This window comes from Hypanus sabinus, chromosome 20 (genome assembly GCF_030144855.1).
Source record: "Hypanus sabinus isolate sHypSab1 chromosome 20, sHypSab1.hap1, whole genome shotgun sequence".
NCBI classification, from domain to species: Eukaryota; Metazoa; Chordata; class Chondrichthyes; order Myliobatiformes; family Dasyatidae; genus Hypanus; species Hypanus sabinus.
In genome coordinates this window covers 63,957,667-63,984,644 of record NC_082725.1, presented here as the reverse complement: position 1 = coordinate 63,984,644, position 26,978 = coordinate 63,957,667, and the positions used below count along the sequence as shown (strand labels likewise).

The 26,978-nt window shown below is 40.5% G+C and overlaps 1 protein-coding gene across 3 annotated transcripts in view; it reads right to left on the bottom strand.

Annotated features, from left to right (window-relative positions):
- cdyl (chromodomain protein, Y-like) overlaps positions 1-26,978 on the bottom strand; it is a 206,984-nt gene that overhangs the window by 115,989 nt on the left and 64,017 nt on the right. The window lies entirely within an intron of this gene.

Sequence of the window (26,978 nt, the reverse complement as noted above, 5' to 3'; positions counted from 1 at the left end):
ATCTGTTTTCCTGTTCTTGCAATCAAAGTGGATAACCTCACATTTATCCTACATTAAATTGCATCTGCCATGAATTTGCCCACTCACCTAACCTATCCAAGTCACCTTGCGTCCTCCTCACAGCTAACACCGCCGCCCAGCTTCGTGTCATCCGCAAACTTGGAGATGCTGCATTTAATTCCCTCGCCTAAATCATTAATATATATTGTAAACAACTGAGGTCCCAGCCGTGAGCCTTGCGGTACCCTAGTCACTGCCTGCCATTCTGAAAAGGTCCCGTTTACTCCCACTCTTTGCTTCCTGTCTGCCAACCAATTCTCTATCCACATCAATACCATACCCCCAATACCGTGTGCTTCAAGTTTGCACACTAATCTCCTGTGTGGGACCTTGTCAAAAGCCTTTTGAACATCTAAATATACAACATCCACTGGCTCTCCCCTATCCACTCTACTAGTTACATCTTCAAAAAATTCATCAGACATGATCTTCCTTTCACAAATCCATGCTGACTTTGTCCGATGATTTCACCTCTTTCCAAATGTGCTGTTATCACATCTTTGATAACCAACTCTAGCATTTTCCCCACCACCAACGTCAGACTAACCGGTCTATAATTCCCCGGTTTCTCTCTCCCTCTTTTAAAAAGTGGGGTTACATTAGCCACCCTCCAATCCTCAGGAACTAATCCAGAATCTAAGGAGTTTTGAAAAATTATTACTAATGCATCCACTATTTCTTGGTGTACTTCCTTAAGCACTCTGGGATGCAGACCATCTGACCCTGGGGATTTAATTCCTTCAATTTACCTAACACCACTTCCCTACTAACATGTATTTCCCTCAGTTCCTCCATCTCACTAAACCCTCGGTTCCTTACTATTTCTGGAAGATTATTTATGTCCTTCTTAGTGAAGACAGAACCAAAGTAGTTATTCAATTGGTCTGCCATGTCTTTGTTCCCTATGATCAATTCACCTGTTTCTGACTGTAAAGGACCTACATTTGTCTTGACCAATCTTTTTCTTTTCACGTATCTATAAAAGCTTTTACAGTCAGTTTTTATGTTCCCTGCCAGCTTTCTTTCATAATCTTTTTCCCCTTTCCTAATTAAGCCCTTTGACCTCCTCTGCTGGTCTCTGAATTTCTCCCAGTCCTCAGGTGTGCCGCTTTTTTTTTGCTATTTTATGTTTCTTCTTTGGACTTGATACTATCCCTAATTTCCCTTGTCAGCCATGGGGGCACTACCTTCCCTGATTTATTCTTTTGCCAAACTGGGATGAACAATTGTTGTAGTTCATCCATGCGATCGTTAAATGCTTGCCATTGCATATCCACTGTCAACCCTTTAATTATCATTTGCCAGTCTATCTTAGCTAATTCACGCCTCATACCTTCAATGTTACCCTTCTTTAAGTTCAGAACCTTTGTTTCTGAATTAACTATGTCACTCTCCATCTTAATGAAGAATTCCATCATATTATGGTCACTCTTACCCAAGGGGCCTCGCACGACAAGATTGCTAACTAACCCTTCCTCATTGCTCAATACCCAATCTAGAATGGCCTGCTCTCGAGTTGGTTCCTCGACATGTTGGTTCAGAAAACCATCCCGCATACATTCCAAGAAATTCTCTTCCTCAGCACGCTTACCAATTTTGTTCACCCAATCTATATGTAGATTGAAGTCACCCATGATAACTACTGTTCCTTTATTTCATGCATTTCTAATTTCCTGTTTAATGCCATCCCCAACCTCACTACTACTTTTAGGTGGCCTGTACACAACTCACAACAGCGTTTTCTGCAGCTCTACCCATATCGATTCCACATCCTCCAGGCTAATGTCCTTCCTTTCTATTGCATTAATCTCCTCTCTAACCAGCAATGCTACCCCATCTCCTTTTCTTGCCTGTCTATCCCTCCAGAATACTGAATATCCCTGGATGTTGAGCTCCCATCCTTGGTCACCCTGGATCCATGTCTCTGTGATCCCAACTATATTATATTCATTAATAACTATCTGCACATTCAACTCATCCACCTTGTTACGAATGTTCCTTGCATTGACACACAAAGCCTTCAGGCTTGATTTTACAACACGCTTAGCCCTTATACAATTATGTTGAAAAGTGGCTCTTTTTGCTTTTTGCCCTGGATTTGCCTGCCTGCCACTTTTACTTTTCACCTTACTACTTTTTGCTTTCAACCTCATTTTACACCCCTCTGTCTTTCTGCACTTGTTCCCATCCCCCTGCCATATTAGTTTAAAGCCTCCTGAACAGCAGTAGCAAACGCTCCCCCTAGGACGGGGGTCGGCAACCCGCGGCTCTGGAGCCGCATGCAACTCTTTCACCTCTGTGCTGCGGCTCCCTGTGGCTTTGGAAAATAAATGGTCAGTATTTAATTAAAATGTATTTTATGTTAGTTTATTAGTTTTTGAAATGTAATTCTAAATTTGAAGATTATGGTGATCTTGTACAATCTAAATAAGACGTTGTGGCGACCCATTTCCTGGCACATTGGAACCGGCTCACAATTAGCCAGTGTTCAGGCTAAGGGAGATAGCCTACGGGGGTTTGTGAGTACGTGTCTTTTGGAGCATCCGCGCCCATGGGGGCCGGGTTGAGGGAGGCTTAAAAGCAAGGCTGTTTAGTTCGAATAAAGTTATTCGACTGCAGTTTACTGACTGCGTGAGCACACCACTACAACGTGTTTTTATCGCTATTAATATACGTCACCACTGCCAATACTTGACACCCGTCAGTGCGCGATTTCTTTACTTTTTCGATCCAAGGTAGGCTAACTATGGAGAATTCTAAAAAAAGAAAAGTGACTGAAGAAGACAGAACGTTTAATGATACGTGGACAGATTCATTTGCTTTCAGTGTTGACGAGACTGGTTTACCAGTATGCTTAATATGCAATGAGAAACTAGCAAACACCAAAAAGTCAAATGTCGCAAGGCATTTCCAGAATAAACACGCAGCCTTTGCTCAAAAATATCTGGATGGAGATGAGAGAAAAAAAGCCGTTTTGGAACTGATGCGGAAGATTGATCTGAGCAAAAATCATTTCAAGAAATGGATGAAGTCTGGAAAATCAACTACATACGCTAGTTATATTGCCGCTCAGGAAATAGTCAGGCACAGGAAGCAGTTTACAGATGGTGAATATATAAAAGAATCTTTCATTAAGATTTCAGAACATCTATTCACGGACTTTAAAAACAAGAGTGAAATTGTGCATAAAATCAGGGATATGCCCCTCTCTGCAAAGACTGTCAAAGACAGCAAATTAAAGACATCAATTCAGCTGTGGCCTACTCGATTGCCTGTGACGAGTCTAAAGACAAAGGTGATATTGAACAAATAGCGCTGTTCTGCCGGGCCACAGGAAGAACTGATTGAGTTGATACCTCTAAAAGACCAAACACGGGGGGAAGGACATCTGTGAGGCTGTCTTGAATTGTTTAAGAGCCAAAGGAATAAAGACCACCCACCTGGTGTCAGTAGCTACTGATGGGGCACCGAGTATGACAGAAGCGCACAAGGGATTTGTGGCTTTACTGCAGAAGTCGCTGGACAGAAAGCTGCTGACTTTTCACTGCATCTTGCACCAAGAGGCACTGTGCACTCAAACATTTCCTCCGGAATGCACAGAAGTAATGGATGTTGTCATTCAGATTGTCAATAAAATAATGGCAAAAAGTTTAAATCACCGTCAATTCCGTTTGTTACTGGACGAGCTGGAAAGCGCATATTCTGATCTCCTGCTGCACAACAAAGTCCAGTGGCTGTCCAGAGGGGAGGTGCTGAAATGCTTTGTCGCGTGTCTGGAAGAAGTGAAAACTTTCCTGGGCAGCAAAGGGCTCACCTTTCCTGAGCTGGAACAGCCAGAGTGGCTGGAAAAGCTACACTTCATGGTAGACATGACAGCGCACCTGAACACACTGAACACAGCTCTTCAGGGGAAAGGACGTACAGCCCTGCACATGTTGGAGGATGTTTTGGCATTTGAACGCAAGTTGACAGTGCTTGCCAGAGATTTACAGAAAGGCACTTTGTCTCACTTCCCCAATTTGAGAGAGTTCAAACAAGGTCACGACATGATAGATTCTGAGTATTTACATTCTGCAATCATCGCAATGCAAACATCGTTTTGGAAACGTTTCTGTGAGTTCAGAGAGGAAAAAAACACATTATCCTTCCCGGTCACTCCCCTAAGCATCGATCCATCCCTACTGAATACGACTGCATTGGCAGGTGTGAGTTAACCTGATCTTGAGATGGAACTGGCCGACATAGCCGACAAAGACATATGGGTGTCCAAGTTTAGACGCTTGACAGCAGACCTTGAAGATGTTGCCCGTCAGAAGGCCGTTCTTGCTCAGAATCACAAATGGAGTGATATTGAAAACCTCCCAAAACCGGACAAACTTGTGTTCGAAACATGGAATGCTATTCCCGACATTTATGTAAACATTAAAAAGTATACGCTTGGAGTCCTGTCGATCTTTGGATCCACATATGTATGTGAGCAGGTGTTCTCCAACATGAACTTTATTAAAAACAAACATCGTGCACGCCTCACAGATGACAGCTTGCGATCCTGTGTAAAGATGAAGGTGACGTCATACAGCCCTGATGTGCAGACGCTGTGCGCTGAGGTCCAGGAGCAGAAATCCCATTAACCAAGTATGATAAATATTTTAATTGCCTATTATTTTACATATATTCATATTTTTTCATTGTTCAGTGAAATAGTCCTTTTATTTTTCAGGTTGACAGCTGGCTGACGTTATTTTTGGTTTGCTGCTGGCGGAAAATTTAAATTCGGCATTTTTCATAAATACAAGAAGGACTCAAATAGACATTGAGTATTTTACTTAAAAGTAACCTTCAACCCAACGTCTTTTTTTCAGAGTTCAAAATGTTTTTTGTTGCATGCAGAAATGTAATTTCGTTTTCTCTGCAGGAGTTCATCAATTTCATAATTGCAACACATTATTGTTTGTTTATACATAGCATAAAGGCAAAAAAAACATTGTATGCAGTGTTATTTAATTTTAAATGTCAAACGGGTTTTGTGGCTCCCAGTGTTTTCTTTTCTGTGGGAAACGGGTCCAAATGGCTCTTTCAGTGGTAAAGGTTGCTGACCCCTGCCCTAGGACATTGGTTCCAGCCCAGGTGCAGACCATCCTGTTTATACCGGTCCCACCTCCCCCAGAAATGGTTCTAATGCCCCAGAAATTTGAATCCCTCCCTCTTGCACATTTTTCAAGCCATGTATTCATCTGAAATATCCTCCTATTTCTACTCTGACTAGCACATGGCACTGATAGTAATCCAGAAGTTATTACCTTTGTGGTCCTACTTTTTAGTTTATCTCCTAACTCCCTAAATTCACCTTGTAGGACATCACCCCATTTTTTTACCTATATCGTTGGTACCTATGTGCACCACGACCACTGGCTGTTCACCCTCCCATTCCAGAATGTCCTGCAGCCGTTCAGAGACATCCTTGACCCTTGCACCAGGGAGGCAACATACCATCCTGGAGTCTCGTTTGGGGCCGTAGAAACGCTTATCTATTCCCCTTACAATCGAATCCCCTATCACTACAACTCTCCCACCCCTTTTCCTTCCCTCCTGTGCCACAGAGCCACCCATGGTGCAATGAACTCGGCTGCTGCTGCCTTCCTCTGATGAGACATCTCCCCCAACAGTATCCAAAACAGTATATCTGTTTAGGAGGGAGATGACCCCAGGGGACTCCTGCACTACCTGCCTACTGCTACACTGTCTAGTGGCCACCCCTTCCCTTTCTGCCTGTGCAGCCTTTACCTGCGGTGTGGCCAACTCACTGAACGTGCTATTCACGACTTTCTCAGCATTGTCTTGCCTCAACTTTTGAAACTTTCTCCTTTGAAAGGAACTTACCCGGCCTTACCTCACTTGGAGTGAATCTCGTCCTCAGCCTCTCAAGTCAAAGCCTCAAATCTCCACTCCTTCACTGGCCACGTTCCACAGGCCGCTCCACTTGAGGTAACCCTCTATTTATTTGTTTGAGTTTTTCAAACTGCTTGGTCACCTGACCTCAAATGCCCAATCTGCTGCTTTCTGCTGAGTCTGAGCTATTCAAATCTTGATTGTCTAATCAATGGCTTTCTGCTGAGCTATTTAAATCTTGATCGACTTGATTGCACAGTCCAACTGCCAAAATCTCTCGAGTCAAAGCCTCAAATCTCCACTCCTTCACTGGGCCACTCACTCACTGGCCGCTTTTATGGGAAATCTCGTTTAGTTTGGTTAAATTGTCTTTGTGGTGAGATTTTGGAAAGGGGCAAGTTGGACTGTAGCTCTTTTCAGGTAAATTTGTAAGCTATTCAAGGTATCAAACCCACATCACCTTCCATATTGAAGTTGGGTTTCAACCAGCAATTCATTTAAGCTATACACCACAATTACTATTCTTTGAGAAAACACAGTTGACCTCATGTTAGTACATAATATTCTTGGAGATTCGGCTGATTTTTATAATTTGTCACATTAACCTTCATTAGTCAAAACTTTTGCCACTTAGTGAGCTTATTTTATATAGCTAATATTTCTGGGGAACACATTCCCATCCCACCAGCATTTATGATCACGACTTTACATCAGTTGTCAATCTACAATGTTACTCCCATACAGTTTCTTCCCCCAAGCCTTCAGACTCCTCAATAGTCAGAGTCTAGACTGGCATCTACATCATTTATTATATTGTAATTTGCCTTAAACTGTGCCTATTGTCTTGTTTATTAATTATTGTACTGCCCTGCACTGTTTTGTGCACTTTATGTAGTCCTGTGCAGGTCTGTAGGCTAGTGCAGTTTTTATGTTGTTTTATGTAGTCTAGTGTAGCCTTGTGCTGTCTCACATAGTCTAGTGTAGTTTTGTGTTGTTTCATGTAGCACCAGGGTGCTGGAGGAACGTTGTTTCCTTTTTACTGTGTACTGTACCAGCAGTTTATGGTTGAACTGACAATAAACTTGACTTGACACCAAGTACTTTTATTTTCCCCAATAACCTCCAACAGGAACTCATATTGCCTTCGTCATTTTTTCTAATATCATCTTCTTTCTTACACCAAATATATCATGGTCCTTGTCTTGAATAATTTTAAGGAGGTTTTGCACTAGCCTCTACAAAAGATACAGGCACATGACGTCTTTTTTCTTTCCAACTGCATCATTGTTTTTCTTCACCAGGACTATACCATCTTTCCCAATCTTGATTGCATGCCTACTACTTGATAACAATTCAAAAATATTTACATCAAGTTTCTTCATTCTTTTTACATATTTTAGTTCTAAGATTTTATCTTACAGCTTTCTTATAAATATGGCTTTCTCTAATAAACTATAGTTGCTGCCTTGCCTTCTTTATAGCTGTGTTGAAATGTTGGGACCAGGTTAGGTCTTTGGAGATCTTGACAGCCAGGAACTTGAACTGCTCGCTCTCTCCACTTCTGATCCCTCAATGAGGATTGGTATATGTTCCTTCATCTTACCCTTCCTGAAGTCTACAATCAGCTCTTTCGTCTTAGTGATGCTGAGTGCCAGGTTATTGCTGCAACACCACTCCACGAGTTGGCATATCTCACTCCCGTACACCCTCTCGTTTCCATCTGAGATTCTACCAACAATGGTTGTATCATCAGCAAATTTATAGACGGTATTTGAGCTATGCCTAGCCACACAGTTGTTGGCAGAGAGAGGGAGTAGAGCACTCCTGAGGTGCACCAATGTTGATTGTCAGTGAGGAGGAGAGGTTATCACCAATCCACAGAGATTGTGGTCTTCCAGTTAGGAAGTCAAGGATTCAATTGCAGAGGGAGGTACAGAGGCCCAAGGTTTTCTAACTTCTCAATCAGGATTGTGGGAATGATTTCAGAGTGGATGTAGAAGAGGTTCACCAGGAAGAAGCTGCCTGGATTAGACTGTGTTAGCTACAAAGAGAATTTGGGGAAACTTAGTTTTATCTGGAGTGTTGGAGGCTGATGAGAGCTTTAATCTTTTTTCCCCACAAGGTAGAAATGTCAAGTACAAGATGCAGTTTTAAGGCGAGGGGAAAAATTTAAAGATGTGCAGGCAGATAGGTTTAGCTTAATTTAGCATCATGGTTACACAGGCATTTTGGGCTAATGGTCTTGTTCCTGCGCTGGTCTATGATGTATTATTTTCCCCATCAGTTATGGGTGAATATACTAATCAAAATCTATCAACTTATTCTCCACTCTCCTCTCTGAAATCAAAAAGAAACATTCACTCAGACCTCTGTTTCTTACACCTTCCTGTGTTTACATTATTTAACACCAAACCTTTTGGAACACTGTCAGCTTGAACCCCAGTCTAAAATCCACTAAGAACAATAATAATGGCCCCTGGCGTTTAACTGTTTAAATTTCTTTTTAAATGCAATCTCAGACTGACCATTTTTGTTAAATGTTAGTTTCGATTGCCATCTTAATCTTTCAACAAAGTATAATTACTAAACCATGTCATTGTTAAGTACTGATGTTGCTGGCAGTTTACTAATATTAAGCTGGTGTTAAATGTTTTGAATTAATGATGGGGATCAGAAAAATGAATATTATAAAACATAACAAACAAAAATAAACATGCAAGACTACCACTCAGAAATAACAAAGATGCTATAATATATGGGAATGGTGTAAGCCATTTTGCAAAATAGCAACCAATGGAAATCAGAAAATGTGACATCCTGCATCAGTAGGAGAGGTTCATTGACCAACAATCCTTAAAATGTGGAGCGCTTCTATTTCCCTTCACATTCTCAGCAAAGCAAGTACTAAACAGAAGTAAAGAGCTTGCCTAGGGAAAGGCAAGTAGAAAGCAGGAGAATTATTTTAATGAGACTGGCTCTTGGGCACTTATAACTATTTCAGTACCATTAGTACAAGGAATACCTGGAATGAATAGGTTGTCTGATGAAGAAAGGCTGGTCAGGTTAGGCTTGTATTCACTGGAGCCTAGGAAAGGTAATTTGATTGAATCACAAAATCAAGACATGTTTTGTTAGGATGTAGTCTCCTGTAAAATCCAGATCTAAGACTTACTTCTAATAAGACTTACTGTCTTCACTTTTAAGACAGAAATGAAGCATGGCACTTTTCCTCAAAGGTGGAAGCAAAATATTTAAATACTTTAATAGTAGGGTTGGACGGATTCTTGATGAGGGCTGAAACATGAAGAATGTGATATTAGAGCCGAAGCTTCAATGAAATCAGTCGTTATCATATTAAATGGAGGAGCAGGTTTGAACAGCCAAGTAGTGTACTCCTGCTCCTAATTTGTAAGTTTATATTTTGCAAAGAAAAAGTGGCAAGTAATTAGAGTTGGAGTTATTCTGAGATTTTGCAGACATACAGGAGCCTGCAACCAAATGATGAGGAAGATGAGAACAAAAATCAAGTACTATCTCTGGAACTCAGTAGAAACATGTGAGGAGAATATGTAGTAAGTGAGCATAAAATTAGAGTTGAAAGAGTTTAAGTTTAATCATGCTGTAGGGTGTGAGACTGACTAGAGGAAAAAAAATTTGGTAGATTACTTAATTATTGTCATATGAATCAAGGTACAGTGAAAAGCATGTCTTACACCAAACATGCATGCTGATCAATTCATTGTACATTGAGGTAGTAAAACAGTAATAGAACGCAGAATAGCACATCGCAATTTCAGTTTCAGGGCAGATAGACAATGAGGTGCAATGTCAGAAAAGGGAGATGGTGAGGCCAAAAGTCCATCTTATCATATTAGGGTATGGTTGAAGAGTCTCAGAACCTTGAGCCTGATGAATGTTCTTTCAGGCTTTTGCATCTTCTGCCTGATGGGATGGGGAGGAAGAAAGAGTGTCTGGGGCAGCTAGACTCTTTGATTATGCTCTCTGTTGTACCAAGACAGAGAAAAGTATAGACCAGGCACGGGCAAACTACGGCCCGCGGGCCATATGCGGCCCTTTAAGCTTTTTAATCCGGCCCGCAGAACTTGATGAAATTATATTAATAAACCTTGTTAACATTTTCTCCCCGCAATTCTGGCATTTTCCCAATAGATGACGCACTCTATATACATTGATCTTTGTTGAGGTGCAGCGTATTACTCCACATTTGCACTTTACTTTGTGACCTTGTGGCGACCCATTTCCTGGCACATCCGAACCGGCTCACAATTAGCCAGCGTTCCGGCTAAGAGAGATCGCCTGCGGGGATTTGCGAGCACAGAGCTCCGTGTACCGGCATGCTCTCCCTGCTCTGTCATTCTGCGGGTCGTTGTTGAGTTTTGGCACAGGGGACAATTGAATAAGAAGGAGCAGGACAAGTAGACCTGCATCTCCTACCGTTTTTGAAATAAAGACAGTCAGGAGGAGAGTGATGATGATAATATCTTGAAGGATAACAGAATTTTCAGTGCTTTAAAATAATAACTGTTACTATTAAAAAAAGCTGTATTTTATTCATTTAATTTTCAGTGTTTTAAAAGTCATTTCAATAAATAGCTAAATACCATGGGACTTCAAAGACAGATATTTTGTTGTAATGCATTTGTTCATTTTCAATTGAAATTAAAGCACATGTTTTCTACATATCCCATGATATTTTATTCTCTCTTATGAGGTGTATTACCAAAATACTCCGTCCATCTGCTCCTGGTCCGGCCCCCCTGTCAAATTTTAGAACCCTTTGTGGCCCTCAAGTCAAAAAGTTTGCCCACCCCTGGTATAGACAGAGTCCATCGAGAGTAGGCTACTTTCCATAATGTGCTGAGCTATGTTCACAAATTTTATGGTCATAGGCAGAGCACCTGCCATGTCAGGTCGTGATGCATTCGAATAGGATAGATTTTATGGTGCATTAATAAAAATTTGAGGGTCAAACAGGACCGCCAGAGTTCTTTAGCTGTGGCGGTGAGTTTTCTCAGCCATGGCGTCAAATTGGTCAGACCAGGAAAAGGTTATTGGTGATGTTCACTCTTAACTCTCAACCCTCTTGACAGCACCATATGTAAACAGGAGCATATGCACCACTCCTATTCCTGAAGTCAAATGACTTTGCACTTTTGCTTTGCTGATATTGAGGAAAATATTAAGGATGCTGACAACAAAAGCAAAATGCAGGATTTCAGCAGAAGACACTCAAGGCAAAGGCAGATAGGGCATTATTAGTAAGATAAAAGGTGGCAGGTGTGATAATGGAAAAAAGATGGCTATACTTACTAAACTTAGATTGAAGTAGGCATATTGAATCAGATCTTAGAAGGGTAAGCCTAGATAGTGGATGTGAAGACGTTGTTTCCTATCGTGGGCAAGTCTTGGACCAGAGGGCACAGCCTCATTAATAGAATATTTAGAATACAAATGATGAAGAATTTCTTTAGCCAGAGGGTGATGAATTCTATTTATTGACACATAGCATGGATTAGGCCCTTCGAGCCACGCTGCCCGGCAATCCTCAATTTAATCCTAGCCTAATCCCCGGCCAATTTACAATAACCAATTAACCTACCAACCAGTCAGTATCACAAACTGCTATGGAAGTCAAGTCTTTGAGTATATTTAAGGAGGAGTTTGATAGGTTCTTGATCAGTCAGGGCATCAAAGGTTATAGGGAGAAAGCAGAAGAACAAGGATCAGAAGGATAATGAATTAGCCAGGATGGAATGGTGGAACACATTTGATCAGCCAAATGGCTCAATTCTGCTCCTGCATCTTATGGTTTTATGATCTTATAGTAGCCAAGATCATAAAAAGTTTGGTTAAGCCAATGGATGATGAGAGTAAAAGATACAGAAAATTAACACAGGGCAGTTGACACAGCAATGACATTTTGACATTTAAAGGACATTGGAATATAAAATTAAGGGAACTTGCTAAAACTTTATAGGTTTCTGGTGTTACCACACGATGGCATGCATAAACCAAGGAAGGACTATATTTACTTTACATTTAGTGCACTACGGAGAATTTACATAACTTTCAGGGACAAATTGTACAGCAAAACAGAATAGATACTAGCCCGTTGGTCCAACAATAGTGTCCAGCCAGCCAGTCCTGATTACTCAATTCCAGTCCGTATCCCTCTAAGTGTCATCCCTCCATGCATCTATCCAAGTTTTTCAAAAATCATACTGTCATGTTTACCTCAACCTCTTCCTATATTCCTAATTTCATATATTTACACCCCCATGTGAAATGTTGCTCCTCAGGGTCTCAACTTGGACAGTCAGGCTAGGGAAGACAGGTATATACACAGGTAAATTTATCAGAAGTTTTGGAAGAATGACAGATTAGCTCTGTCAGAAACTTAAATTTCAAGGACAATCGGGGTAGAGAACAAGCTATTTCCTTAGTCTAGATAATTTGAAATTAAGGTTATAGGTACTTCGACCCAGGGAATGTCTATAATTTAAAAGGACAATTTTCCTGCTCAGAATTTGATTGGGGTTAATTTCTGTGGACAGGCACCAACAAGGTCAAGGATACAGGACTGGAATGTTTCTAACTGTATAATTATTTGAACTCAACGTTATGAGGTTTTTGGCAGACTCTGACAATAAAGAAATATCCTGGGCAGATAACAAATGCTCACTCATATGTATGTCTGGATAGTGATAGGACTCCTTTTTTTTCAAAACTCTAACAAATCATTTAGAAGCTCAATCCCAAATGATCAAGTTTATAGTTGACACCAAATTAGGGAGAGACTGTGGATTCAGAATAAGACTGTTCAGACATTACTGATATTGTAAGTCAAATTATGTATACAAAAATATAGAAGAAATTGAAGCCAGAAAAGCACGAAAATAAACTCATATGCTCACTCACTTCTTGAAGCTGAAATAGCCAAGAGTGAAGCAGAGAATCAGACATTCTGGTACACTCAACTGATGCCAAACAATAAAGCCAACAGTGTTGATCTACCCAACTGATCAAGATGATACATATCAAACACATCAAAAAAAATCAGAAAATTTGGTTAGCTAGCATGTTAAATACCAAGTACAGTTCTGCACATTGGTACATATGCTCAAGATCTGGAGATTGATTTCTAGTCTTAAGTACCTGATACATGTATATGAAGAAAACTTCTGGTTTAAGATGGCGCTACCAAAGGTGTGCAACAGCTTATTGGTTGTTTGAAAGCAAAGGAATTTGATTAAAAACATTACAAAGAACATTTTTTTAAAAAGTAAATTGTGGCAAACTATCACCGCAAACAAAGAGGAGAGTGAAGGCAAAGCGAATTCGAGAGATGTGTCCTGCTGATGCACTACAAAATCAATGCACTTGGAGTTGGAGCCATGCTGGCTGGAGGGCATGATTCAGAGAGAAGAGGAGGCAGAGGAGTTCTAGTGCCTGTCCAGCTAACCCAGGTGTGAGGGTGAATCACACCGTTGAATTGGAAAGGTCAAGAACGGCTTCTTCAGCAGTGAGATCTAGGTCCGAGGCGAATCATTGGGCAGTCCGAGGCCATCTAGGCCTAAAGTGATTCACCATGGAAAAGCCTGCATCCTAATGCAAAGGTATGATCTGCTGTTCAGATGATTTAGAAGCCAGCCCAGATAGACTGTTGGCTCCTCTCTCTGCAATGCTGTGCTTCATGTCTCCGAACTTTGCAGTGACTTGTCCTGCTAATATGATGAACTGAACATCAAAGGCTTTGGGCCTACTCCAGGCTGCTCTGGGGATTTGGAAATCAAGACTCAATATGGTTCAGAATGTTGTTGTTGTTGCTCACTTCAATTGTTTGCACCATTTATGCTTTTTCTCTTTCTCTTTGCACACTGGGGGTTGGGTTTTATTTTTTTTTTAAATTGGGCTCTTTCAGGTTTTTTGCTTTTATGGAGGTCTGTAAGCAAACAAATGTCAAGGTCATATAATTTAAACATTATTTGATAATAAATGTACTTTGAATCTTGAAATTTGGAGAAATTTAGGTTTTTCAGTTGGGATCCAAGTGTGAGATGTGGTTCTACAGCAGCACAAAAAAGAATTAAGGGAATAGCAAGATAAATCTAAATTATAACAATACAAGCAAGAGTAAAAACTAAATATTGACAGACAAAAGGGTACATTCAGACAATTGCAGAAAGCAATCCTTCGCACAATGAAAAAGTGATAGAATTTCAGATATTGAAGGGGAGGCTAATAACCTTGGAGGCATTTCTAAACAGCTGTGATATGATGAGAATGCAGGATCTTACTATGTAATACAATGTACCTGGATTTCAACATTCATAGAAAAATTTCATTCTACACTGGCTTAAAACGCTCAAATGAAGTTTAACACTGAGGAACGCAGTAACTGATTTTATAGAATGCAATAGAGATGAAACACACAAACCACGAAACATGTAGCACATGATATTTATCAGGGAAGAGAAGAATGACTTTGTTAGGAAAAGTAAGAGGAAGAACTAAATGATATGGTGTTTGAAAACAGAAAACATAGAAAACCTACAGCATAATACAGGCCTTTCGGCCTAAAGAGTTGTGCCAAACATGTCCTTATCTTAGAAATTACTAGCCTTCTATTTTTCTAAGCTCCATGTACCTATCCAAAAGTCCCTTAAAAGACCCTATCTTATCCGCCTCCACCACCGTTGCTGGTAGCCAATTTCACACACTCACCACTCTCTCCATAAAAAACTTACATCTCCTCTGTACCTACTCCCCAACACCTTAAACCTCTGTCTTCTTGTGGCAACCATTTCAGCCCTGGGAAAGAGCCTCTGACTAACCACACGATCAATGCCTCTCATCATCTTGTACACCTCTGTCAGGTCACCTCTCATCTTCTATCACTCCAAGGAGAAAAGGCCAAGTTCACTCAACCTATTCTCATAAGGCATGCTCCCCAATGCAGGCAACATCCTTGTAAATCTCCTCTGCACTCTTTCTATAGCTTCCACATCCTTCCTGTAGTGAGGCAACCAGAACTGAGCACAGTACTCCAAGTGGGGTCTGAATTCAATTCTACGATTGACAAAAGGCCAATACACCGTATGCCTTCTTAACCACAGAGTCAACCTGTGCAGTTGCTTTGAGCGTCCTATGGACTTGGACCCCAAGATCCCTCTGATCCTCCACACAGCCAAGAGTCTGACCATTAATACTATATTCTGCCATCATATTTGACCTACCAAAATGAACCACTTCACACTTATCTGGGTTGAACTCCATCTGCCACTTCTCAGCCAAGTTTTGCATCATATCAATGTCCTGCTGTAACCTCTGACAGCCCTCCTCACTACCCACAACACCTCCAACCTTTGTGTCATCAGCAAACTTACTAACCCATCTCTCCACTTCCTCATCCAGGTTGTTTATAAAAATCAGTAAGAGCAAGGGTCCCAGAACAGATCACTGAGGCACACCAGTGGTCACTGACCTCCTTGCAGAATATGACCCGTCTACAACCACTCTTTTCCTTCTGTGAGCAAGACAGTTCTGGATCCACAAAGCAATGTCCCCTTGGATCCCATGCCCCTTACTTTCTAAATAAGCCTTGCATGGGGCACCTTATCAAATGCCTTGCTGAAATCCCTATACATGACATCTACTGCTCATCCTTCATCAATGTATTTGGTCATAGCCTCAAAAAATTCAATCAGGCTTGTAAGGCACGACCTCCCCTTGACAAAACCATGCTGAAAGGATGGAGGAATGGAGAAATGAAGAGCACATGTGCATTTTGGAAATGGCAGAACAATTGAGGGAGCAGAGTCATGGTATAAAAAAAGCAATAAAAATGCTAAATTATATGATAGGCTTCAGACAAGAACAATACTCAGTACAGGATAGGACAATTAGGAAGAATGGCCTGGCTCAGGAATGATCGGGGAGATTCACTAGATTGAACCAGTTATGTGTGATTTCAGTTACCTGGAAAGAGAAAAGAAACTATAAATAATCAATGGGAACATAACAATGTTATTGTGATACTTGACAGAAATGTTCAAATTATTAGCGTAACTATGAAGAACATGTTTCCATGTCTGGATGTACAAGGATCAAGAGTAAAGAAATTTGAAGTGAATAGCAAAAGAATCAAGGCAATATGCTGAAAATTTTCTTCTCATTTAAATTCTCTGGAATGTACTGCTTGAGAACACAGAAGGAGACTTGATAATTTGAGAGGAAATCAAATGAGCAATGAAAACAAATCTGTGGGCTATAACAAAGAGAAAAGGGCTAATTTAATAATTATTTCAAAGATTAGGCAAAGTCATGATGGGCCAAATAGAAGTCTCCCATGTTATAATATTCGATGATTACCTTTCCCATTCACTAGCTTGTGCCATAAATTTTGGAAACAAATGGTAACCTGTGTCAAGGCTTTCAATTTTCATGCACTTGACCTTTTGATCAATAGTTTGTATACATGCCTGTTAATTAGTTCAGCTGGAAACTTCTGGAGCCTCTCACGTAATACAGTAATGACTATCTTCATTTCGGAAAACCATGTGCTCTTAAGAGCTCCTAAAACTCAGCTCAGTTCCAACATGACTAAGCACAAAAAATATGATCCCTTATGAACAACTTAACATTATGAAATGATTGTATACTTACCATGGCACCATCACCTGACTGAGTACAAGTTATAATATTCTAGTCGGTGCAAGGATCATATCCTACAAATAGTTACATCAGAGTCATATCATGCACATAAAATTTATTATCTGATTTTAATCCTTGAGCACAAAAGCATTTCAACAACCTTCACTTTAACATGACCATACTCTATAGTTTAATTTGGGTCATTCAGTGGAAGCCTACACTCTGCTGACATAAATTTTCTTTGCTAGGATGCAACAAAAGGATTTATGAATTAAACTATGCACGCAAGGAAATCCCAAATTTCTGTCTATTTTGTGGTCCAATGATTGCAAACTATTCTAATAGAATCCTAAAAAATGGGCCATTTAGAAATCAATCACAGATCCAACGATTATCTAAAGGAAATCCTAAGGCTATCTTTCATGCCAATTTCAGATATAATTGTCTGTCTATAAATCAATAAAATAATCACAAAGGACAAAATTTAAATCACACTTGATCTTTGAAGAGATGTATCTTAAGCAGGAGCATCTCTTAACTTTTTATTCCAAGGTGAAACACATTTTCTGCCATAGTAAAGCTTCATCTTTATTATGCCTATTTGATGTGTTCAAGTTCTGTTATAAAGTTTTTACAGCTGAATTTCCTATTCCCTTCATAGAGAAACAGGAAATATTCACCTCAGGTCAAAAATGAACAAAAATAAATTTGTCAGAGGTGCCCAATGCCTCTGAGGAAATAAACTGTTTCTAGTAATAGATTATAAACATAGGCTACAATCTTAAGTTGAACGTCTAAACATTCAAAATAGATTCAATAAAAAAAAGCCCAGCTCTCTTGAAGTAAAAATATCACTGACAGTGACTAACAGATTTCTGTGTAATGAGCTTTCTGAGCTTTTCTTACAAACACACATATAAGGAAAGCTCAAAACTGCTGTCAAATTCAGACTAAACAGCGAGTGCCATTTTAACTATGCACTTTTAAAATGCACCCAGAGCGGACATGAACGCTCTAAAACTGGAAAGCTGTGACGTAATCAAGAAGAGTACAACTTCAACTAAAATTCCAGCAAAAATTTGCAAATGTCTTGTCGAGTATCATGCTGCCCTAAAGCCTGTAAATTAGTATTGTCCAGCCAAAGAGGGCCAGAAAATCAAGTAACACACACAAAATGCTGGAGGAAATCAGCAGGCCAGGCATCTATGGAAAACAGTACAGTTGACATTTTGGGCCGAGACCCTTCAGCAGGACTGGAGAGAATCAGACAATCAAGTTACTGTTTTCTCCCCCTTTGTAACAACATACTTTGAGATACCTCAACTTTAATTGAGGTGGTTATAAACACTTATGGTGAAAAAATGCCAAGGGAACAAGAAATGGAGGAGTTTATTTAGCCATCAAGTCTGTTTTATCATTTGTTCAGACTATGGCCAATCTATATCTGAACTTCATAGAAAATTAGTGCACAAGGGAGCGTGCTGTTGGCTCACTGTGCCTTTGATGTCTGACTCTTTAAAAGAACGTTGTGATTAGTCCCAAATTCACAGATTTTATCCGAAGTCCCATAAATTTCTCATCTACAAGTACCTCTGCAATTCTGCTTTAAAATTACTTAATCAGTTTACACCAGCAAATCAGATAACATGGTGTAAATCCTATAAACACTTTAAAGAAAACACTTCTCCTTTCCTCTCCACATGTTTTAGCCAAATATTATAACCCCTTGGCCTCTACTGACTGATTCAATTACCTGAAGTTTTTCTTTATGAAATTTTTCATCATCATCACCAGATCAACTCTGTTCCAAAGAACTTTGTTCCAAAGACCATAGTCCTAATTTTTAAAATCTTCCAGCGTAACCAAAGTTCTTTGGTGGTGTTTAACTGAATCTTCCCTGTGCTTTGATGCCTTAACACCTTTCTTAGTACTTAGTTTTATGTATCACCACCAAGGCCGAACCAGGCAGTGTCTATGGAGAAGAATAAACAGTTGATATTTTTGGGCAAGACGCTTCAACAGGACTGGAAAGCAAGGGGGAAGAAGACAGATAGAGTAAGAACAGAGGTGTCAGGTGATAGGTGAACCCAGGTGAGGGAGAAGATAGATGGGTGGTGGAAAAGGTGGCTATAGTAAGAAGCTGGGAGTGATAGATGCAAGAGATAAAGGGCTGAAGAAGATTGTATCTGATAGGACAGGAAGGAGGTGGACTATAGGAGAAAGGGAAGGAGGAGAGGGGCACCAGCCCTTTGAGGGTTTGCACTTGAAACATTGACGCTGATTCCCCTCCATCACCAGACTGCCTGACCTGGTGAGCTGGTTCAGTATTTTGCATCATTGTGGGAAAATTTGCCTTTGCCATCAGGGAAGTTTAAACTAGATTGGCAAGGTCAGAACAAAGTGAGAAGACAGGAGGACGTGCAGCAACCAAAGCATGTAAGCCTAGAAATCAGGATGCAATAAAAAGGCAAATAGATCAATTGCTTTAAGTCTCATCTATTTCAGTGTACGCAACTTAACATTGAAATAGCTAGAGTTGGAAACCTGATGCATGTTAGATCTGACAGGGTTTGCTGGCCATTACTTCCTTCGAGGTGAAACCTAGTATCATAAATGTCTGTGATGCTTCATTCCCAGAGCAGATCAACACCCTTTATGCACACTTTGAAAGGGAGAATAAAATGATAGCTGTGAAAATGTGCAGCATCTAGAGACCCTGTGATATCTGTCTCAGAGGATGACATCAGAACATCTTTCAAGAGGGTGAACACTCACAAGACATCAGGCTCTGATGGTGTCCCTAATAGGGCACTGAAAACCTGTGCCAACCAACTGGCTGGAGTGTTCAAACACATCTCGTCTATCACTCCTGTAGTCACAAGTTTCCAACTGGTTCAAAAAATCAATCGTACCAGTCCCCAACAAGAACAGGGTGAGCTGCCTCAATGACCATTACTCAGCTTCATTCATACCTACTGTGATGAAGTGTTTCAAAGTTCAACTTTCAAAGTAAATTTAATATCAAAGTATATTTGTCACTATATACAAGCTTAACATTCACTTTCTTGCAGGCATTCACAGTAAATACAAGAAACACAACAGAATAAATTAGACAGCACCCTACAGTACAAGCAGCCAATATGCAAAAGACAACAGACTGTGCAAATACAAAAAGAAAATAATAACAAATAAATAAATAAGCAATAAATACTGAAACCATGATATGAAGAGTCCTTCAAAGTGAGTCCTTGGGCCGTGGGAGCAGTTTAGTGAGGGGGCAAGTGAAATTATCCCTTCTAGTTCAAGAGCTTGATGGCTGAGCAGTAATAACTGCTCCTCAACATGGCATTGTTGGTCTTGAGGTTCATGTACCTTCTTCCAGATGGTATCAGCAAGGAGAAGCATGGCCTGGATGCTGGTGGAGTCCTTGATGATTGATGCTGCTTTCCTGTGACAACAGTGCATGTAGTCATGCTCAATTCCGTCCTATATGGTGATTCGTTACCAGCTCTGATTCAGCCTATGACAGTGATGTTGTCAGTAAATTTAAATATGGCATTTGAGCTGTGCTTATGCTCACAGTCATAAGCAAATAGAGCAGGGAGCTAAGCACATAGCCCTGCGGTACAAGTGAAGAGCCAATGATATGGCATCTGATGTGGACCTGTTGTGACAGTAGGCAAATTGAAACGGTTCCAAGTAATTTCTCAGGCAGGAGTTGGTATGTTTCAGTACTAACCTGTCAAAGCACTTACTCATAGAGGATGCAAGTGCTACTGGACAATAATGTTGAGAGGTTTCCAATGCTTTATCGTGGCTAGAATTATCTCCAGCTTCAGCAAGGACCTTGACCCAATTCCATTTGCAGACCTCCACAATATGTCTACGGTGGATGTCACTGGCTCTCCACTCGACTTTGGGCCATCTGGACAACAGCAATACCGATGGCAGGTTATTGTTTATTGATTACACCTCAGCATTCAATACCATCATCCTTGCAGTACTAATCAATAAGCTTCAAAATCTAGCCTCTACCTTGATCACAGTCAGCGTGGATCGCAAATAACATCTCCTCCTCTTTGAAAATCAACACCAGTCCACCTCAAGTATGTGTGCTTAGCTCACTGCTCCAGTCTCTCCACAACCATGACTGTGGCATGACACAGTGCAATACTATCTATAAATTTGCTACAGCCACAATGTGATGATGAGGGGTGTAGAAGTGAGACAGGTCAACAGATTGAGTGATGTTGTAACTCAATGTCAGTAAGATCAAGGAATTGGGTGTGAACTTCAGGAAGGACCACACATCAGTCCTCATCAAAGGGTCATCAGTTGAAAGGGTGAACAGCTTCAAATTTCTGGGTGACATCATCTCTGAACATATTGATGCAATTACAAAGAAAACAGACCTGTGGCTATATTTCAGGAGGAGCTGAGATTTGTTATATCGCCAAGATTTCTGCTGATGAAATCATGTTGCAAGTGCAACAGGCAGTGAAGAGGGCAAATGGAATGTTGGCCTTTATTACAAGGGGAATTGAGTACAAGAGCAAGGATGTCCTTTTGCATTTGTACAGGGCCCTGGTGAGACCACACCTGGAATATTGTGTACAGTTTTGGTCTCCAGGTTTAAGGAAGGACATTCTGGCAATTGAGGAAGTGCAGCGTAGATTCACTAGGTTGATTCCTGGGATGGCAGGGCTGTCTTACGCAGAGAGATTGGAGAGATTGGGCTTGTACACGCTGGAATTGAGGAGATTGAGAGGGGATCTGATTGAAACGTTTAAGATAATTAAAGGATTTGATAGGATTGAGGCAGGAAATATGTTCCAGATGTTGGGAGAGTCCAGTACCAGAGGGCATAGATTGAGAATAAGAGGTCAGTTATTTAAAACAGAGTTGAGGAAGAGCTTCTTCTCCCAGAGAGTTGTGGAGGTGTGGAATGCACTGCCTCGGAAGATGGTGAAGGCCAATTCTCTGGATGCTTTCAAGAAGGAGCTAGATAGATAACTGATGGATAGGGGAATCAAGGGATATGGGGACAAGGCAGGGACTGGGTATTGATAGTGAATGATCAGCCATGATCTCAGAATGGCGGTGCAGACTCGAGGGGCCGAATGGTCTACTTCTGCACCAATTGTCTATTGAATCCATGGAGAGTATTCTAACTGGTTGCAACACAGTCTGAAATGGAGGGGCTACTGAACAAGATCAGAATAAGCGGCAGAGGGTTGTAAACTCAGCCAGCTCCAACACAGGCACTATGTCCGCAGCATTGAGGACATCTTCAATAGGCAATGCCTCTAAAGGGCAGCATTCATCACTAAGTGCCCCTGCTACCCAGACATGCTAGCTTTTTATTACAGGGAGAACGTTAAGGAGCTTGAACACACACACACACACGTTTTAAGAACAGCTTCTTCCCTTCTACCAGATATTTGCAATCTTGAAGTGCACCAAGGTGGACAAATCCCCAGGACCTGAACAAGTGGCCCCACACCATCCCCCACTCCCCTGGACCTTATGCGAGGGTGGGGAAGAAATCACAGAGGTCAATGTAGAGATATTTGCTTCATTGTTAGCCACTGATGAAGTTTTCAAGGACTGGAGGGTGGCTAATGTTACATTGTGTAAGGGTGGCTAATGTTACATTGTGTAAGGGTGGCAAGGACAGGCCAGGGAACATCAAGCTGGTGAGCCCAATTTCAATTGTCAGAAAATTACTGGAGGAAATTCCGACAGACAAGAACCACTATCACTTCCATAGTTAAAGCATGATCAGGAATAGTTAGCATGGCTTAGTGTTTGGGAGGTCTTGTCTATCAAATCTTACTTTCAAAGTAGTAAGTAGATATATGAAGGAAGTTACTGCATGTGGAGATTAGCAAGGCCTTTGACAGCATCTCACATTGGAGACTGATCTGGAAGGTTAGGTTGCCTGGGATTCAGTGGGAGCAAGCAAGGTAGATTCAGAACTAGCTTGATGATAGGAAGCAGAGGTTAATGGTTGTAAATAGATTAATTCATGGCCTGAGGCTAGTAGAGTCATGTTAAGACCCCTGTTATTCATTATTTGTTTACATGATTTGGATGTGAATGTACATGCATGCTTATCAAATTTGCTGATGATACAAAATTAGGGAGGGGGATTTATTAGTAGAGAAGCAGGTTACAATGAATTGCAAAGAGATTTTGATCATCTGTGGAGATGTGCTAAATTAGTGTTCCAACTTAGATAAGTGTGAGTTGATGCACTTTGGACAATCAAAACAGAGTAGGACCTATACACTGAAAGGCAGCGCACAGATGCATGCAGTGGAATAAAGGGAGTACAAGTGCACACTTTGCTAAAAACTGTGCAAGTAGACAGGGTGGTAAAGTGATTAGCATGCTGGCCTTCAATCAGGACATTAAGTTTAGGAGTGGGGACATTATATTGCAGTTACAGGAAAAGTTGGTGAGATTACATTTTTGTGTACAGTTTTAGTTACCTGGGTATAGGAAAGACATTGCCAACCAGAAGTGGGTGCAGAAGGGATCTACGGGAATGCTACCTGGATGAGAAGATCTGAGAGGCCACCTTTGATCTTTATTTCCTGGAGCAGAAGATATCAAAGCCTGACAGAGAAGTTCATAAAATCACAAAGGGTATGGGTAAAGTGGCCATACCCTTACCCCAGAGTTGGAGAGTACAAAACTAGATGGCACAGATACAAGGTAAAAGGAGAAAAGATTTAAGAGACCTTAGAGGTAACTTCTTTAAACAGAAGAGCAAGTATTGAGTATTGGTTTATTACAGCTACATGTACCAAGATGCAGTGAAAACTTATCTTGCATACTGTTTATACAGATCAAATCATTACACAGTGCATTAAGCTAGAATAAGATTGAACAATAGCAATGCAGAATAAAGTGTAAATGCTACCAAAAATGTGTAGTGCAGGTAAACAATAAAGTGCAAGATCATTACATGTGAGACCAAGAGTCCATTGCACAAAAGGTCAGTTCAAGAGTCTTAGAACAGTGGGGTAGAAGTTATTGTTGAGCCTGGTGGCATGTTGCTTTCAGGTTTTTGTTATCTCCTGCCTCGTGGGCGAGGACAGAAGAGAGAATGGGTGGGGGTCTTTGATTATGTTAGCTGTTTTACTGAGACAGTTAGAATTTAGACAGAGTCCATAGAGGGGAGGCTCATTCCTACGATCTTTGTTAAAAGCACACCTTTGCAAATAAACATAAAAGAAAAGGCTAACCCACAGACTAAGAGATATGGTTTGCCATGAAATGAGCAACAGATATTCTCGTGTGCAAATATAAGACAATGGTCTTATGTTAATTGGCCCTTCATTAAACCAGGCAAATTGTACTGATTTGCCTTTGATCTTAAGGGTATAAAATTTTGTTAAGTACTTTGAGCTTGTGAGACTCCATGGTGAAGGCCTCCAGCTTGTTGTGATGAATAAAGACTTCTATATACCAGCTTCAGTGTTTCTCCAGTTACTTAGAATCACAGTCACAAATAGAGCAGAGCTCTGTCTACAATTCATTGCAGTTTCTTGTGCTACTGTGCTGAGCAGTTGCCGTACCAAGACATTATGTATCCAACAGAACGCATTTTATGATGCATCAATAAAAATAGATAAGAGTTGTGAGGGACATGTTGAATTCTTTATCTCCTGAGTAAGTAGAAGTGTTGGCAAGCATTCTTGGTCATGATATCAATATGGTTGGACCAGGACAGGTTATTAGTGATGCTCACATCTAGGAACTTAAAGCTGTCAAACCTCTCAACCTCAACACTGTTGATGTGGCACCACCCCCCTTTCTGAAGTCAATGGGCAGCTGATTTGTTTTGTTGACAATGAGATTATCATTGTGACATCATGTCATTAAGATTTCCATCTCCTTCCTGCAGTCCAGCTTGTGTTATTTGAGATGGAGTTCAAGCAGAACCTGGCCATGCAGTCATAAGTATACAGAATAGAGTAGGTGTCTGAAGATGTAACCTTGAGGAGTACCAGCATTTAGAGTACCTGTAATAAACTGCCAAAAGTGGTCAAGGTGGATACAAATACAGTATTTGAGGCACTTGGATAGGTGCATGAAGAGGAGCGAGTACTTGGAGGATTAGGGGCTGGATGCAGAAAACTGGGACTGGTAGGGAAGATACTGTGGTGAACATAGGCTAGTTGGGCCAGTATTCTGAGACCAGTGGACCAGTTACTCCATGAATTGAAGCTACAGATTTACCAGAAAACTGCCATCTTAAGACAACCCACCTACCCTTGATATTCAATGGAATTACTGTTGCCAGATTAGTTTACAATTAATAACCAGAGAGTCATCATTGAACAGAAACTTAATTGAACCAGTCACATAAATACACAGGCTGCATGGGTGGAACAGTGACTTGCAGAAAATGACTCAACTCCACATATCCCAAGGCCTTTCCATCTACAAAGCATGTCAGGAGCATGACAGAATACTCTCCACAATCCCAGGTGAGATCAGTTCCAACAACTCTCAAAAGGCACATCACCATCCATCACAAAACAGTCCACATAATTTTCATGCCAATCACCAGTTAAATGGTCATTTCTTCTTTCTTCAGTGCACATTGCATGTAATCTGTAACATCTCAAAATGCACTACAATTACTCACTCGGTACTCCAACATGTCCTCACAAACTTGCAAATTCTTGTGCCATTGTCACCATCTGTAGATTCCCTTCCAAGCTAAACACCATCTTAATTTGGGGGAAAAAAAAATCACCATTCTTACATCATTTTGGGTCAAATCTCCCTATGCAACACTGAAGAAATTCAAGGAAGTAATAAATACTGGCCTTGTCAGCGATGTCTAGATCCCAATGATTCAATTTAAGCTGCTAACCATTTTCTGACTTTAAAATACTTTTCCTTTTATCCACGTCTTCATTATTTATACAAAGAGCAAACAGTATTTATGGACCAAAAATTGATCAATATGGAAATATCATTGCAAACCACCTCCCAGTCTGTAACATGTCCAACTACATACACCCTTTTTCCATGCAGAATTTTCAACACATTATATTCATGACAAGTAGTGGCATTCCATTACTTAACATAGTAATAACATTAGTTATCATCCAGACACAAACTTAAAGTAAATATAGCAGGTTCCACTTAAATGGGCCATCGGTTGATCAGAACAGCTGCTTATTTGGGTCAACTCTTCAAGAACAAATACGAATTGGGAAAATAGCTAGAGACTATGTTTATTTGGGACACTGTGCTGCTTTGAGGCAGGAGACTGTTGCCAAACAATTTCTAGCTAGCGACAGTCACATGCATTTGTGTGGCCATTAGACACTACTACACTGTACTTAGAGCGAAGTTTTTAAATAGCATCAGTTGTGTGTGTTTGTGTTCAAGCAGCTGTGATTTTTGTCACTGATAGTTGATGAGAAATAAGCAGCAAAACAATTCAGGACTATTTTGCTCACTGCGGTTTCAAGCATTCAAGCATGGAGATACCATAATTGGTCTGGAGTGAAAATGAAACGCTTTCACTACTTCAACAAATTACGAATGACAAAGAATTTAAAGGTATTGACAATCACCTTCAGTGTTAAAATGAAATGAAGATTTGGAGAGTGCAATAATCAGAAGGATTGTGTAAGGGCAGTCCATTAGCTTCACTATGTATCTGTGCTGATTTTGTTCATTTAGTCAATCAAAAGAACTTAGCAGCATACGCTGGATTACTTCCTCCGTCGATAACTATTAGGAACCAATACGGTTTTATAGTACTGTCGTAAGTATTGATAGTGTTGCAATTTGTTCTGCATTTCATTTAAATGCATAATTTAATACTCAGTTAAATGGTAGTTTTTCTTTTTATACCATTTTAATTATTTCCATGAAACTTTGGCTAATTGAAGCAGCCACTTAATTGGGCCAAAATGTACTGGTCCCGATGTATCCCAATTAGCTGCGACCCACTGTAGTTCATAAGATTTCAACTCATTCATGTGCAAGCTCCTTAACTGTGGGCAAGCCTAGAGTCCCTACATTTTTAAAATGAAAAACAATCTAAAATTGTGACTTTTAAAAACTGTGATCCTTGCAGTGCAGTATCCCTTCAAACCACTGTAGTGCCCAACAGTCCCAGAAGATATTCACTAAGTCAGTGGAGACCACATGCTCCCTCTTCATATGACACCTGGGTACATTTTGTTTCCTGTAATTGTGCCACAGCATACAACCATTACCCCTTTCATTCCATAAATCTCTAATGTGTAATCTTCATTATGTGTCACTATTCAGGCCCTTCTGAGAAACGGAGTTTTTCCAATTATTTCTGCAACTTT